A 16202-nucleotide genomic window follows, 5' to 3' on the forward strand; every position below is an offset into this window, starting at 1 on the left:
AGCAGTCAGCCAATTGCAGGGATGTGGCAGTATTGGATCACAGTAACACTTTCCAATAATGTAGATCAGGCATCAGGTAATGGAGGGGTTGGCTATTGTAGAAGAGGCATTAGTCTGTGGGGATTCTGCAGATCAATGGGAATTCATGACAGGCTGCATATGGGAGAGATTACAGCATATGGTGATGCTGAGAGGATGAGTGAAAGCATTCAAATTACCCTGGTCTACAACCTATCATAGAGAACAATTATCTGTTGAATCTAACAATTTAAAATATTCATTCATCAGATGCGGCCACTTGTAACCTTAGTATTTATAGCCCATCACTAGTTGCTCTTGACAATATGGTGGTGAGCTGTTCTTGAACTGCTTGATGAAGGTACACACAAGAAAGGAGGACCTGGGATTCCAGGATCTGTGTACCACAAAGTTTACTTGTCATTTATCAGCTCAGCCTTGAAAGTTGTTCCATTATCTGAGAAGTTGCAAATAGAACAGAACACCTTGGATTATATGATTTCATTGATAAATTAGCCGCAGATGGTTCAGTTTAAGACATGGCCCTGAGGAAATCAATAGTGTCTGAAGGGGTTGACATGATTGGCCTGTAACAACTAATCATGATTGCCATAGAGACCGTTTTCCTAATTTCAACAGACTTTAATTCTACTTAGTACTAACTCAGTCAAATGTTACCTTAGCAGGAAGTTTGTCATACTCACCTTACCTCGGCTATTTTGTTCATGCTTGGACCAAGGCTGTTATAAAATTTGGAACAGTGTAGGTCTACCGGAACCCAAATTGAACATCAGTGAGCAGTCTTTTTGTGAAAAAAAAATGCAACGTAACTCTCACCTTTCTTTATCACTGTACTGTTTCAAACACTGGGATATCAGGCCCAGAGACTTTAAATCCAAATGATTGCTAAAATCTGAAGAATGCAGCCTCATTAATGCACTCTAAATACCAAACCTTTCAAGAGCATGTTATTTGCCTGACCCATTTAAGCCAGAAGTAAAATTGTTGCTTGATCCAGATATTTCAGCATAAAGCCCTCAACTGATGTCCCAGTGAATTAATGATGGAGGTGCCACCCTTTTAGGGGCCCTCTTGTGGCACACTGGTAATATCCCTACCCCTGGAACAGAAGGCCTGGGGTCAAGTCCCACCTGCTCCAGAGGTGTGTAATAACATCTCTGAACAGGTTGATTAGAAAAATAGATTGAAGTAAGATTGTTTATTGTTGGTTGGTGTCAGCATTCTCAATTTTAAGTATTTAATCCCCCAACCACTTCCGCCAGGTGGGTTAAATCCTCATGCACAGAATTTTTCAGATAGTATACTGTGAATGTTTACACAAAGATTTTGATCCAATCACAATTTATTTAACTATGACTGAAGTTAAACTCAGCTCTCTCTGCAGACAATAAGTTTACAACTGACCACAGCCTAGATCATATCACTGTTTAACTGTGTAATATGTACATATACATTCCTGTCTCTTCAATGATACAGAGGCTTTTGTTTACTTAAGCACAAATGCATGTGTAGAGCCATTATTATCTCTCTCCGTCAGGGAGAGATAATTGGTTATGTACAGCTTGAGGAGAACCAGTCGACAAGCATGGGGTAAGGTGAGGAGGCAAGCCTCCATGAAGTAACACATTAAATGCATGCAGTTTGCTTTATTCTGCATCACACTCTAGACATGTATCCAACTAAGCTAACCAACCCCCAAACTGATTGGATAATGCCGTGTTAGTTTGTGGACAGAGGAATGTCATATGGGAACAGTTACCTATTAATATTGCCCAGAGTAGTTTCTTGGCTTGTTTGTATAAAAGTAATGCTGTTCTGAATCAAAGTGATTGTTTTTCACAGCCGAATTGGAACGAATATTGTTAAATGCACAATTAAGTGAGTCATCAGTGGGCAGAGAAATAAGCTACAAATTATATACATGTAAATCTAGAAATGAGGAGCAGATGTGGATGGCACAGCAACCTCAGTTTCCCGCCTCACCAAGTCTGCTTTGCCATCTGAAAATACTTTCTTTTCTTTATCATATATTTGAAATGTTTCCAGACAAATGGCCAATTGAGGCATTCCAGAAGGTGCTGGGTGATTATTTGAATACAATAAACATGCAAGGACATGGGAAAAGTGCAAGAGTTTGGCACTCGGCAATGATGCACATTTAATGAACCAATGCAGGCATTGGGCTGAATGGCCTCCTCCTGCACTGTAACATATCTGTGATTCAGTAAAATGTGTAACATTGGTAAGTAATTACACTTGTTCTCTTTGTCAGAGTTGATTAAACTGATTGTCCTCAAACAGCAGTTGGTGTCATCGGTCCAAGTACGTAGTGTATTGATTCACTGTGTATCTGGGTACAATGTGCATCAGGGCCAAGCTTTCAATTTGCTTATCCTTCCTCAAAATCAACTTTAGGAGTTCTAAAAATGTCTCTCAATGTTCTTCAGTCCTTGATTTTTCTATCCCAACCTCGTCTTCAATTTTCCGTTGCTCAGCAACAGGCAGCCATTATTGAACTAACCTTATTTATACCTTACAGAACAGAGATGGCAGTAGAGAAGCTTTACAATCTATTGAACCTGTGGTGCCCATGGAGTTGTTCTTTGGTCAAGTCAAGGTAAGATATCTGCTGTCTTGGTGGGGAGGGCCTTCTGTTGAGAATCCTCTCCCCTCCTTGCATTCACTGCTCCTCGACCTGGTCAGGTTGTGGACTAAGAGGTATTGCAACATCTATACCCAAAACCTGGGTCAGGCATTCATGTAATCCACCAATTGCCAAATGCCCAGTATAGTTCCTCAAACTCAGTCCAAGATTGGTTTTGGTCTTATGAATGCGTGCATCCCCATGTGGATCTGTGCTTCGTTGCATGTATTGGCACCAGAATTACCAGAGTTATCCAAGTAATGTTTAGAGTAATCAAAGGAAAGCATAACCAATTTAATGAACTATTTGCAGTTTCACTGTACTGGCTGTGTGTGCTTAGATGCGCATAGCTTAATCTTTGAGACATATGCTAATGGCATGATCAAGCAGATAAAAATTCAGTCCAAGATAATGTAATGATAGAAGCTCTACACCTGCACCTTGTTTAGTGGCTTCTAAATAGCACTGGCTCAGAATACAGTTCTTGTTACAGAACAAATAAGCTCTAGTGAATGATGTCAAAATCTGTTGCTTGATCCTGTTTGGTGATGTGAGGAGGATGGGTATTTAATCTGGCAGCAGGTCTGGGTGACATTGGGATAGGCCTGGCTGGAGACACCAGGCACCCTTTCCACGACTGAGCACTGCGTGGCCTATACTGGACGTGACTAGCAAAAAAAAAGATCTTTTAAAAAATGTTTTGAGAAAATTTGACATTATTTGACAGCTTTTGTTCACTTTTAAAAGCAATGATCACTTGATCTAATTTGACATAATTTGCATGTGGAGAACTCTGTGACAGACAGAGGAGCAAGCAAGATAAGTCCTAGATATGCAATCAGCATCACTGAAAAGAGCAGGCAAGAAAAGGATTATGTGGCAAGATACAGTTAGAGACTGAAACAAAAACATAAATTGTTGCAAAAGCTCAACAAGGCTGGTAGCATCTGTGGAGAGAAATCAGAGCTGATGTTTTGAGTCCAGTGATCCTTCCTCAGTTCTGAGAACTTTTCCAGCAATTTCAGTTTTTGTTTCTCAGTTAGAGACAAAGTTAGATTTGTTAGTGCTGTTTGGAATCAGTTCTTGCTCCACTGCAGAGAAAGGAGTTTGGTAAGTTTCTAGTAAGAGATTAAAATCTTTTCTATTTTAACTTTTGACATATCTTACAAATTCTTCTTTGGAAGAAAAGTCAAATTGGATTCAATACATTAACTTTCTTTCTCTCTCTCTCCATAGATGCTGCCAGATCTGCTGAGTTTCTTCAGCATTTTGTTTTATTCTTTCAGATTTCCAGTATATACTTTGCTTTCATTTTAGGGTTTTCCTTGAAATCTCCCCCACTGACTGTCAGATTTTCTCTGATCTTCTGACCCCAGGGATTTTCCCATAAATGTCTCATTTCACACCCAATCTGTACTCCTGGACTCTTTCACTCTCCTGTCCAGATCTCTTCCCCTCAAATTCTCTATCCTCCAGGCAGTGAAGGAGCAAGAGGTTGATGTGGAACAGGAAGCACTCCAGGAGGAGAGTTGACCACATAAATACTTGTTATCTTTGCGGGATTAATTCAACAACACCACAAAAAATGATGGAGTACTAGTAATGTAAGTCTGAACTCAACAACAGTATCAAAGATATTTTCTAAGTAATCTGTTCAGAGATGTTATTACACATCTTTGGGGCAGGTGGGATTTAAATCTACATCTCTTGGCTCAAAGGTAGGAGCACTACCACTACACCACAAGGGCCCTAACAATACCATCACCAGTTGCTGTGTAGAGTCAAGATAATTGGTAAGATCCAGTATGTATGGTTAAAGGCAAATAATGGGAGACATGTAGCTAATTAAGCACTACTGTGAATCTGAGTTCAAATGCTTTCATGTTTCTCATCATTATTATGATCTTCATTGTTTTGATAGTTATCGTTTTTGTGCATTAGTTTATTTTTACATTTTATTTTCTAAATAGTTTTGACAGTTATTGTTTATATAGTTTCTATCTTTATAGCTTTTATGCCATATAGAATAGACAGACTTTTATTGCACTAAATGAAAAGATTAATAAACTCAGATTTACTTACCATTAATTTTCTTGCTGTGCTTTTTTAATTACTGTTTTTCAATGCATGGCTCACTGATTGCTTTCAGTATTATTTGGTGCTTTTGAGAGCTTCGACAAAATCCACGAGAGCTTCATCATGAGCTACATTGTGAGCTTTTGATGCCTTATTTGAGAGATTCTGAATATTTTTGAGAGTCTCAATGCTTTGATACAATGAGAGTCTACTCGATGATTCAGGTGCCCAATCAGCATTTGGATATCCACAAGTGCCACTGTTCATTTCAAACAAGGGCATTTCACAGTTGTCCTGTTGGTAAGAGCATTGAAAGCAAAGATGATGTCAAGCCTTTCTGATAGGGAAAGGTGCTGCCCTGTATAGCCATCACACATTTCAACTTCAAGTGCTTCTAGGGAGACGAAATTAGAATCCAAAGTGCTTTATCTCCAGGGAACAATTGCACAAAGATCTATGAAATCTATTTTTCTTTCCATTGTGTGGCCAGGACAGAGGACGATTTTCATTATATTGTAACTGTAAATTAATTAAGCATTCAGTATAAATAGGATGTCAGTATATTTGAGTGAATTATAAGAAGGCTTTCCTTTTTGGATTGGAGATTTCAGGGTTGAATTTCCATAAAGCTTCTCCCAAGAATCAGTTGCAACCTTTATGGTAGATCTGCAGGATTCCTGAAAGCATAGCATGAATGTTATTTAAACCAATTTCTGTCTTCTGCAGTACAGTAACCCACTATAAAATGATGGCATGGATATCAAACTTTTTTTTTAAATATCCCAGCTATTTCCATTGATTTTTTTTTAGAATTTACATTTAGATTTTTCATTAAACAGCACAAATGGTAGTTAACCCCAAAATTTTGGTTGTGGTGGTGTGGGGAGGGGTCTCACTTCTCTGGAGAAAGGCAAAAGAAAGGAATTCAGTATCACTCAAAGAGAGAATGCAGAACTTGTTCCAATTTGCAGGGATAAGGCTTTTTCAGTGCTTGGAATTCAGTGGCTCATTCCTGTAAGGATATGTAAAGGAGGGGAAAGAGAGCAATCTTTTCTAAGAGGCCAAAAATAGCCACAGAAACACCACTTTAAAAGTATTATATTTTCTTAGAGTATTTGTTTTTTTTTAGAAAAGATAATTGATTTCAGATACATATGCAAATTCCAACATGTGGGAAGGAGAGGGGGATGATAGGCAAGCTCTGTATGTACCTCCTCCTAACCAAATTCTGACCTGGCTCAGAATTTGTGCTCTTCCTTCCAAGCCATCAGACCTTTGGTGGTGTCGTTCTAGATTATTAATCTAGTCTATATTTCCTAGTTCATTGTTAAAATAATCTTTTTCAGCAAAAAATACATGGGTAATTTTATCTCACTGCATTTTATCATTCTGGTAAAATTGCCAGAAAGATGTGCTCAACTCCCTGACGGACCTGATTTCTCAAGCTGGTTGTATGTAAAGGAGTAGATTTTCTTATACTTTTTCACTAGTGTCTAAATAATCTTTGGTAATTAAACAAAAGAGACAACACTTGAGTGGAGAGTATCAATGGCCCCCCAAAACAGCCTGCCCAACTTTGTGTCCATGTAATTTGATGAATGGAAAAATCAACCATACTCCATATCAAATATGAAATCTTCCCTGTCTGATTTTCTCTCTGCTTTCTGCCGAACTGATTATTCATATTATCAAATTTAAGAGGAAAATCAGTTCTGAAATGCTTGAAAAGCCTGTTCTTTTTCTTTACAGATGTTAACTGACTTGGTATAACCTTTCCAGTAATTGGCATTTTTGTTAAGCATGCATTAAATCACTGAGTCTCAAAATGTTGCAGCAGTTAATTTTTACTCAAAAATGTTCGCATTTAGATATGCAAACATGCAAATGTATGGGACATCAGTAGCACACTACCAATTTTGCTGCATTGTATGAATTATATATTTGTTTTACATTAATTGTTAATATATGTTCTTGCCCCTCCCATAACTCTTAGGTACTTTACGCTGAGATGCTTTCACAATTTAACTCCATTAATAAAAGTGTTTTAATTGCTCATTTCAGTCCCAAACAGCATATTAACCATTTTAACTTAACTGCATGTTATCAGCAACATTCATTTCCATGGTGTTGTGTCAAGTTAAAAAAAGATTGACAATGACATTATTATAACTATTGTCTCCAACTATCGCCTCTCTCTAAGCTAGCACAGAATCAGCTAAAACTGTGGCAAAGAAATGGCAATTTATGGCAGTGCCATTGGGCTAGGGAGCAGAGCATGAGCCACAATTGTCTGATTGAAATAATAACTTCAGGAACAGATTCTGGGAATCTGATGTTAAAACAAAATTTGGTGGCAACATCAGTGGTGCAGACAGCACCTGTGAAGAAAGGGTGAGAGGTAATGTTTCAAGGCTGCAAAATTCAGATATTTTGTGCTCGCTTTCTGGGTACCACAAGTGGCCTTAGAAAGATAACCTGATGAGTACATGTGCCAGGCCCTGGTATTGTGCCCAACAATAACTGAGGATGGTACCTTATCCATAGTGAGTGCCTGTTGGAAGTATGGCAGGTAAAACATGTCACTACTTAGTATACAGCATGGATTTGAAGCTTTCGCTGTCATTTGAGAGCTCAAGTCAAAAGTTAAAGCCACATTTTAATCACAAATGGCTGAAATATGTATGCCACTGGCACTAAAGAGTTTAACAACTACTCTCTGGTTAGTTGTTAATAACTCTGGTTATTGTACAATATCTGTCTAGTGTCATATCTGCCTAACATGTTCAGGGAGCAACTGATCTACCAGAGTCTCGGTGAAGAAAGATGGGCTGCATTTTTATGTACCCAAGCTTCAGGAAAGGGAATATCTGAAAACCATTGACTTCCGATCAGATGGGAAGTCAGTCAATGAAAGACATGCATTAAATTTGACACTGAGGAAGGCAGTTAAGGCATGGTGTGGCAGGGAGCTTTGATTAGAAAAGGAAGTTGATCAGAATGACTTCTAATCTTGAGGTTGTGGATGCATGTGATTTTGGAGATTTTGCAGGGGATTGAGGGAAATGGAAAAATTGGAGCCTTTTCTGGGAAACAGAGGTGTGAATGGAGGCCTGCAGACGGGGGTGGGGGGGTGGTGGGGGTCGTGGAATCAAGGACTAAGGAGAGAGGTCTGTGGAGAATGGAGAACCAGAGGCTGGGGTGTGGGGAAACATGGGGACCCAATGTGGGAGATAAGAGAACCAGGGAAAGATCAGAGAACTTGCGAGTAATTTCAAAGACCCTGTAGCAGGGACTGAGATCAGGCCTTTGTCGAGAATGTTGATAGTTGGTGCCCAATTACACCAAGTTTCTCAGGCATGCATGCTTGTTCCTGAAGTTTTAAGAAGGAAATGAGAAGTTTTTTTTTCCCTCAGGGTTATTCGTAGCAGAATTATTTTTGTGGTGGAGGTTGGGTCTCTAAATTCATTCAAGGCTGTAAGATAGATTTTTGATAGACTGGGGAGCTGAGGAGGTGAAAAGTGAAGAAGATCAAAAGTAGAAAGTAAAGATGAGTTTACAACAAGATCAGTCATGATCTTATTGAATAGGGGCCAGGTTCAAAGTGCCAAATGGTCTTCTCCCGCTCCTAAGTCCTATATTAATTATGCATTGCCTTCCATGTGACCATTTTCAGGGGTTATCACATTTCACAGCCCAATCCTTGTGATCAACTCATATTGGAACTGGAAGCTACTATGGAAGCCTAGTTGTAGGAGGAATAAAGGAAAAAGGGGACCAAGCAGAAAAATATAATTAACAAGACCAGCTCGGACTGGCTCTGGTCATTTCTACCTTGTACTGGTTTACCTCACTACTTGGATTAGAGCAATCCCTAAAAGTAAAGGAGTTGATGAAGGGTGGTCTGGTGGTATGTTTGGTATATTGTGGTCTGGAAGGCCTCAGCAAGGGAAGTGAGGGCTTTGGCAATTCAAGTTTAAGAGGATATGAGTTAATGGAGTATGTTGTGAACCCCAGCTGCTGGCACTATTGGACAGGTTAGATCTCAGAATGAAATCTGGCCTGATAGATTTTTTTTTTTATTTTAGTTATGTCTCTTATTGAAACATAATCACATGAAGTTGCAAAAGTTCTTTAAAAACATAACAGAAGTTTCTTGCACTGCAGGTGAAAACAAAAAAAACCAAAAAAAACCAAGCCATCTGAATATAGAACACAAATCGTAAAGTATTAAAATAACCAGCATAAGGAAGTTTCAACCTTTCTCCCAATATGATCACTTTACAATAATTCGTATCCAGAGAAATTGTATCTCTATATCAAAACTTTAAGTTTGACTGAACTGATTCTCCCTCTATTCTGCCTTGTGAACAGTGGAGCCTGCTCTCACAAGTTTGAGAGCCCAGGTTCTAAGAACCTGCAAATTTCTAACAAAATGCTGTAATCTGGAAGTTGCACTAACCAAACTTTTCTGCTGAAATATCTTATTACTTTAATTGCTCTTACTAGGAACAAGACTATACATGCTCCTGACTGAGTTAGGTCTCCTCCAAACTGCCCTAAGAATTTCAGTCTCAGGGTTTTCTAAGGCAAATATCAATCCTTGATTATACTAAACTAAATACGATTGAATATCCTTCAGTGTTTACTCTAGTTGTCATAAACCCCTACAATAAAAATAGTTTTCCATTAACATTCCAGGGATTCATTGCTGTCTGACACATACTGAATAAGGTCACTATTCTAGAAGTATACTCTGACACAGATTTTAGTTTTTTTTTAAGAAGCCCTTCACAAATGTAGCCAACAACTTTATGTGGCTATTTCAAAATCTAAACTTGGAACTTTTAAAAATATATTACATGTCTTTCATCGCAGATGGATATAATTTTGATGAGGGTTCTGAAAGGCACATTGGACCTGTAAAGGAAGTTCCACACCAGACCCTCCCGTGACCCCGAAAAATATTGTCCAACCCCACTGTGCATTGCTGAAGCTCCTGCTTACACACACACACACACACACACACATTCACACACACACAGACACACACACACAGACACACAATTTCATTAACCACTTCAGCACAATTCAGTAGCTTAGTCAGACAAGATGGCCAAAGCCTCAACTAGCCCAGCAAAATGGGAGACAGAATAAGAATAGTTGTGTATGTGGCAAACAAGCTGCACTTTACAAGCACCAATATCTTCAAACCCTTGTGGAATTGTTCCTCAGCAAGAAGTTAGTGGCTTCAGGAAAAGATTAGGAAGTGGGACAAAACTGAAAAGCAATTTTAGAAAGAAAAACCCAACTTGCATGTGGCTGTCATTCTTTTCCTATTTTCCTACATGAAGATACAAAAATCTGTTTTGTGTTCATTTCAAGCTGGATATGTCGGATAAATAGATAAAAGCTGACATTTCACTCACATATGCTGCAGCATGTCTCAAACACACCTCTAGGCCAATTTCTGAAAGACGTAAGTAGGACAAATTAACTACCCACAATTGCAGAAGGGCTAATGCTCAAGAGAATGGTAACTGTTGGTGGTAAAGGAGAACTTTCATTTTGCTTTTAGTTCTCAAGAAACACACATATACATTATGAAGCAATCTTACAATTTTACTTTTTTGATACTATTGGATAACAACATGCTAGAATTATTTTACTTGGAATATGAGGAATACTTGGCTTAACAGTTGAAGTATTTTGCTTGTTACTGGAATTTGACATATCAGGTTATGAGGAAAAGTGTTGTGAACTAGTAATGAGGGAGATTTTAATTCAATATACCTAGTGGAATTTGGACAGAGGGCAAATTACCAGGTGTATCATAGGGATCAGTGTTGGTACTTCAATGGTTTAGAAGTTGAGCTGATTAAGGGATTGAAAGTACAGTTGCCAAATTTGCTGATGACATCAAATAGGTAGAAAATTAAGTTGTGAAAAAAGCATAAGAAGGATATAAAATGTTACAAATAGGTTAAGTAAATAGGTAAATATACGGCAAATGGAGTATGATGTGGAAAATTTGAAAAGGTTGATTTTGGTAAGAAGAATGAAAAAGCATATTATCTAATTGGTAAGACATTGCAGAGCTGTCATGATTTTGATGTCTGTTACCATGAAGAAAGTTAGTTTGCAATGCAGCAAGTAATTAGGAAAGCTAACAGAGTGCTATCATTTATTGCAAAGGAAATTCGATACAAAGGTAGGGAGGTAATAGTTCAGTTATATGGGGCACTGGTGAGACTGCATTTGCACAGTACTGGTCTCCTTACATAAGAAAGGATGTCAAAGCTTGGGGTGTAGTTCAGAGAAGGCTTACTAGACTAATACTTGGAATGGGTATGGGGAGAATTGCATATTGCTAGGGTTGTATCCACTGCAGAGTAAGAAGTGACTTGATTGTAACATATAAGATCCTGAGGTCTTGACAAGGCAGATGTAGAGATGATGTTTACTCTTATGGGTCAATCTAGAACCACTGGCCACTGTTTTAAAAAATCAGGCTATTAAAGATTGCTCATTTTAAAACAGAGATGAGATGAATAAAGTAAAAGAGCTTATGTCAGAATCACCTATGTTCTCTGATATCTCAGTTCTATAGGTACATTGTTCATTTCAAGTATTGACTGCTACATTTCACATCCCACCCCAATTTTATTCTTGAGATAGTAGGAACTGCACATGCTGGAGAATCTGAGATAACAAGGTGTAGAGCTGGATGAACACAGCAGGCCAAGCAGCATCAGAGGAGCAGGAAAGCTGACGTTTCGGGCCTAGACCCTTTCTGAAGCTGCATTCATCCAGCTCTACACCTTGTTATCTCCAATTTTATTCTTGTTTTGTTTGGAAATATCTTGGAGAATGAGATTATTGCAATGGTTACATGGTGTAGTATATTATTAGAATACAGTGAAGTTTTGTTCAGTTGTTCATTCCAAAACACATTCCATAATGTGGGATGGGGTTGTTGGTTAGCCATGGCAGACAGGAAGGAGGATGGGGAACATCAGTGCACTCTTCAGTAAAGGAATGTTAAGGTTTGACACTGCACAATGTAGTTGCGGATTACAAGTAGAGAAATTAAATATGTCTGCTGTAAATGTCACTGAAAGTCATTGACTAGAGTGTTACAAAATAACATCACTATTTTATTTAGTTTAATGTTTTTTAATGAATCCACAAATATACAAGGAAAGTGTGTTGGTATTATCTTAATGGTATACTATTTTAAATAGGACCTGCTCCCGGACAGCTGTTCCTAAATATGCTCCAGCTAACTGCACCTAGTTTGAAGTCCAGAACATTGCCAAATTGCTAATATTGGGCAGTGAGAAAAAAAAACTAAAATAGATATTTTCCTTTTAAAATAACATTTTCAAAATATCTCAAAGTGCTTTACAACCACTTTTTTCAGTGCAATCAGTAGTCTTTAATATAAAATCCACAAAAAACATGAATACTCTCATATTAAACACTACCACTTCAATATAGGAGTCCTACTCCGTTTAGGTTAATGTTTTCTCTTTAGTGTCATTGGAGAGTTGATGGTGGAATTTTAGTTGGCTAATCAGTGCTGGAATTCTCTTAACGCTCTATCATCAGCTGTTTTACACATAAATAATGAATTTTGAAGAATCGTCCATTCCTTTTCTCTGCATTGATGTGATTACACTTGGTTTGAAGGAACCTGTTTGTCTTCAGAATGTAGAAAATTCAACTAGCAAGCTTCTCAGGGAAAGCATTGTAGAATTTTAAAGGACAACTGCTTGGCTCTCAGCTTTTCCCAACTTAGAAACTCACAATTGAGCTAGACATCCAGCTTCAGCCTAGTTCTGTGTGTGTTTCTCTCTTCAATTCTTTTCCTCTTTTTCTTATGCCCAGTGAGGAGCAGATCCGTGACATCACCACAAGCTTGCTCCAGGGTCCTACAGCCCTTACACCACAGATTCCTTAAACTGTTATGTTCCTTGAAGATGCTATTCCCATAATGGTATTAATTCGAAAATGTCTGTGTTCACCAGAATGGAAATTGTTCTTTCAAAACAATTTACAGAACCTGAACTGGACCCGCCATATAAATATGGTGGCTACAAGAGCTGGCCAAAATACAAACACTTGCAGTGTTACAAGTTACAATGAGTAACTTACTTCCTGACTCTCCAAAACCTGTCCACTATCCATAAGGCAAAGCCACAAGTATGCTGGAATAATGCCCATTTGCCTGGATGAGTGCATTCATCCAGGACAAGATAGCCAGTTTGATTGGCACCACATCGACAAATATTCAGTTATTCCACCATGAATGCTCAGCAGCAGCGGAGTGTATTATCTACAAGATACACTGTAGAACTTTACCAAAGATCCTTTGACAGCGCCTGACCACTACTAGAAAGGACAAAGTCGGCAGATACATGGGAACACCACTACCTGCAAGTTCCCCTCCAAGCTACTCACCATCTAGACTTGGAAGTATTCCAAATCTCCTTCAGTGTCATTGGGTCAAACTCATGGAAATCCCCCCACCTAATGGCATTGTGGATCTACCTATAGCACATTTATATTGCTAGCGGTGATTTGAAGGTGCATCAACAGTGTGGTCGGGGGGTGGTGTGACTGTTACCTGTAGCTCAAACAGTTGGGAAAATACTGTACAGCCTTTGGTTGTTGATGCTAGGCAACTGGTTATGAATTCAGAGCAGAACAAGCCCAGATACTGGAGAAAAAGAAGAGGCCAAAAACAGGCATTAAGACAATCAATCACATTCCTAGGAAACAGCCAAAGATGCTTGGGAAAACATCGGATTGAATAGTGGGTCTTTGTGGCATCCATTATGTGTGAGACTCTGGTCCTAAAATTGGCCCTCATTATACTTGTAACAAGGTTGGAACGAGACCCAATTTCTACCCCTCAGTATCAAAAGCAGTTGCATAATTTAGGCTTTGAGTATAATTGTTCCACATACTTAATTCAAATTCTAATGCAAACTCACGAGTCTGTAGCAGATGGAGGAGAGAGCATAAATCGACTCAGCAATTATATAGTTTACAACATTTTCCTGTGGGAGACAAAAATCAACTTACATTTCCTCTTTTCTCATGTATTTTGTATGATTATTGCCAAGGGCATTTCCAAAGGGAACACTTGTGGGATGCTAAATAAACCACACTTAGAGGGTCTAGCATATAATCCTTCAGAAATTCAAAGGCAACTTTAAAAAAAAATCACAAAATTGGTATTTGGCAGGTATCTAAAGGCTATCCTCTCTATTATTCTTAACAATAAACACAGGAGTAATTAATAATTAAGCCAAACTAAAATGCGTACTAACTGCAGGGCAGGGCAAGGAAAATTCCACTTCGACATGAGCCATGAATGACTGACTTTCTGGTTCCATTGACTGAAATGCAAACCATCTTGTCAACTTATGCATCATTTCAATTCATTTCTTTCCATGAAAACAATTCTGCAATTTTTGTTTCTTGTTTTTGTTGTTGCATTTGATTTGTTCTGACAGCTTTGCAGTTCATTTCTGCTTCATTATCTGACTTTCCATCTGGGCAATAGGTGATTTTCCTTCCTGCTTAAAAAAAAACTTCTGACCATGACTGAAGGAACTGGTGTTTGGCCACAGCTAAGTCAATGGCAACACATTTGTTAAGTTGCAAGAAATTTTAAAACTATTCCTTCAATACTTGATGAGACATTTAATTTTACTTGGCTGCATCATAAGATTATGTTAATATTCTACACACTGTACTCAAAAATGTTCTAACAAAAGTGTTTTTAGAAAAAGGATTGAATTTACTTATGGATTGATTTTGGTACTCATGTGGTGGAAATTAGGTGGTCCCACTGTTGAAATGTGGATATTTGTAGTAAATTCATAATAAGTGCTCTTTCTGACATCAGAACCTTGGGTACGTCTTTCCTTAATACAACTTTCTTTTTCTACAGTTCATTAACAAAAATATGTAAATCTCAGTGATGAAACCACTTTAAATCAAGGAATCAATTTTCAATTATAATAATAGAACAGTTACTAAGATCCTCCACAATTCTTGTAAAAGGCCACAATCAAATGTACGATTGCCACTGGCTGTATGATAAAAAGGCATGAACTGGAAGGTCAGAATTACCTGTAAGTGTTGGTTCTGTTTGTGAATGCTTGCTATTGAACCTGGATTTAGGATTACTGAGGAGGCTGCAATATGTGAGACCACTCATAATATAGCTAAGCCCAGCCAGATGCAAGATAGTGCTTCTTCCAACACGTGCCAACAATAAACCATGACTCCAATCCCTACTGCACTAGTGTGTCATTTTTAATTTCCCAAAGCAGTCACTCTTATGGCATTTCTGAATGAGACATAAAAAATATGGACAGTTTGTAGTACAGCCATGAGAAATGGGATTTAGACCATCCAAACAATTCACAAAGAACCATTACCAATGTAAGAAAAAAAAGGCATTCATCCTATTACTTTGGGCTGTATTTAAACTCAGGCAATACTATAAATCTACTGTGCCACCTACTCTGCAATTGCGCTTGAAATATTCAAAATTAGAAAAAATGTTATCAGTCCAAGCAACATAAATGATTGAAGGTATTAATTTTTAGTTATCAATGTGGATGAGAAACAAACAACAGCACACCAGAAAAGAAGAGATTATCAGTTGATCTGACATGCAAAGCCACCAGCTCAGATACAGGTACGACACATGCCTCAAAGGCAAACATAAAGTGGGATCAGCACATGGTGAGTCAGAAATTTCACCAGCTGGTTGAGTTAAATAATGTGAAGTGACCATTTCTTCACAAGCTTCCAAAATACACCCCCAACATCACACATACCATTCAGAGGATGAACAGGCTTTCCATATTGTAAATCTAACATAATGGATGAAATTTTCTCAGGTTTTGAGTAACGTGGGCAATAGCAAGAAGAGTGTTAGAATCGGGTGAGACATTCAATGAGGCTCAGCTCTGCATGAAGATCATCTTGCTGCATTTATATGCCTTACTCAAGTGATATAGTGAGATTCTAGCTAGGAAATGCTGGGTGCCCAATGATGCTTATTAAATAACTTGTTTAACCATCTAACCCAGCACGGGCTGCGATCTTGCCAAACTCACCATACAAACTAGCTGGTGGGAAAACTCAACAGGGAAACATGAGTGGATTCTTGGCAGGTTCAACACTTTGCTTTCTCCAAAACATCTCCATGTTGGATGCCAGGTGCTAATGTTTCGGGGCATGGTCCCAAGGTAACAGCCAGACTCACCCAACATGCAGCCTCTATGAACAATTACGCCCATCTCTGATTCGCATACTGGGTGTTTCTGCACTTCAATGCTGCACCTCAGACTGCACCAGCAACTATCATTGTAATGCTACAGGAAGGACACTGTGTGCTCAGGGGCACCCAGCTCATCAA

The sequence above is a fragment of the Rhincodon typus genome, chromosome 9 (genome assembly GCF_021869965.1).
Source record: "Rhincodon typus isolate 14 chromosome 9, sRhiTyp1.1, whole genome shotgun sequence".
NCBI classification, from domain to species: domain Eukaryota; kingdom Metazoa; phylum Chordata; class Chondrichthyes; order Orectolobiformes; family Rhincodontidae; genus Rhincodon; species Rhincodon typus.